Genomic DNA, 2,123 nt, shown 5'->3' on the forward strand with positions numbered 1-2,123 from the left:
CAAACTTGATGACTAATTACAAGCTCACTGCTACAAATCGCCTCTCAGCTTTCATCTCTTTCTGGTGCTCATTTAAGTTTCAAAGTCATTAGAAAGAGGGTGCTACTGCCTAAGCTATCACTGGGGTCTGGCTGCCTTCTTGATAGGACAGGGACTTTCTCCTCTGCTGCTTGGGGTTGTTGAGTGGGAGGGGAGATGCGATTCTTCTATTTATCAGCATCTTCATACCTTTTGTTTCATTTTCTGAGGATACCTTGAAATTCATATTCCAATTAGCAATAATCGCACCTCGGATAAACCTCATTGGCTATGATACTGCCACTGCACAAAGCTCTAAATTCATATTCCAAAACTTACATACATTTTTGTTTGCCATTCACCTTTTTAATTTCCAGGATCTCATTCTTTCTGTGATTGCTCCTTGTGTTTGTTTTGCAGAGAAAATAACTTGTTTCTGATAATATTAATTAAAGGAGTGATTAATGTTGAGGTGTGGGTTCCTTCCACAACTTTTGTTTCTTCTAAATCTTTTTATTCTGTTTCTTTGTTTCTTTTTACCTGTTTGGCTTAGTTGGCTCATTGCTCACTTTCTTGTTTAAGTCTTTCCTCAAGTATCACTTTCTCTCCATATTTAAGGGTGACATTAACTAGTCGGGAGCTTTCTATGAAAGGTGAGTCCTGTTACTTCTTGGAATTCACTAGGAGGCAATCAGATGATTTTTAAATGAGAGCTCCATATTTTAGTATTGGCAATTTTCCTCCATGGTTTTTTGGTTTCTGTTGTAGAGACTATATCCTTGAGTGGCACATGCCAAGCTTTCAGCATTCTAAGATCAAGGCTGGTGGGAAAAGGCTACGCATCTACCTTTCACATTTTAACCTCTCACATAAACCCTTTTATAATACGTATGTTTTCAACAGGCACTCTGTTTTGCCTTTGACCCCAAGTCTAAAGACCCTTTTAACATCACATTACAATATAACTTCAGTAGTCTTAGGGCATTCATTATCCCATTTGGGGTAAGGAGTTTGCAAATCAAAGATCCAAGAAGCACCTTGGCCACTTCTATGCAACTCTAGGCTTAGACTAAGGGATTAGGGTTCAACAGGGTGAACGGCCTCTCCAGAAACCTTGGGAAGACAACCACTCTGCAAAGAGGAAGGGGCAGGGGCCAATGCTCCAACTGCTACCGCACAGTGTTGGGGTCAGCACCACCATCCCTACTGGTGCAGAGAGCAGCCACAATCCTAGTTGCCCAGAGGATGGAGCATCGGTGGTGAAATGGAAGATTTCTAACCACGATTTCTATACCCAGCTCAATAGTCCTTCAAAATGATAAAGAAATTAACATTCCTAGATAGACAGAAACTGAAAGAATTCAACACTAGCACCCTGCTCTATAAGGATTATTAAAGCCACTCTCTCAGGCTGAAACAGAAGGACACTCACCATAACTTCCATGCACATGAAGAGATAAAGAGGTTAGTAAAACTAACTGCATAGGAAAGTATAAGAAAGTATAAGACACTTGTAGTTTTTTTCCTATTTGATTTAATAAACACTGCCTAAAACAACTCTTAGGAATATGTGTTTATGGGTATATAATTGATGGATAAAATTTCTATAACAATAACACAAAGATCATGGAGGGAAAAGCACTTATACAGTAGTAAATATTCTTGAAATTAACTAGCATAGACCATGAACAATATTTTTTTTTCTTTTTTTTTGGTACCAGGGATCAAACTTGGGACCTTGTGCTTGCGAGGCAGGTGGTGGAACCACTGAGCTAAATCCCAGGTCTGACCATGAACTATATTTTTATAACAGGTCAGTTTAAGTTCCAAAGACACTACTAATAAAATAACTAAAAATATAACTGAAAAACTTTAAAATGGTACAGCAAGAAATATTTAACTTAAATAAGTCAGTAAAAGAGAAACAGAGGATGACAGACACTTAAAATATGTAAATAAACAGACCTTACCAGCAACTACATAAAATATAAATGAATTAAATTAAGCATATTGGGGATGCTATAACAAAACGGCATGAACTGGGGAGCTTATAAATTACAGACATTTGTATCTCACAGCTGTGGAGGTAGAGGAGTCCAGAATCA

The 2,123-nt window shown here is 38.0% G+C and overlaps 1 pseudogene; it reads right to left on the reverse strand.

Annotated features, from left to right (window-relative positions):
- Nucleotides 1-253: 253 nt before the first annotated feature.
- On the reverse strand, nucleotides 254-333 carry LOC147821898 (U4 spliceosomal RNA; annotated as a pseudogene).
- Nucleotides 334-2,123: the final 1,790 nt, after the last annotated feature.

The sequence above is a fragment of the Heterocephalus glaber genome, unplaced genomic scaffold (assembly GCF_053883595.1).
Source record: "Heterocephalus glaber isolate CG9 unplaced genomic scaffold, H.glaber_assembly_v1.0 deba00001688, whole genome shotgun sequence".
NCBI lineage: Eukaryota > Metazoa > Chordata > Mammalia > Rodentia > Bathyergidae > Heterocephalus > Heterocephalus glaber.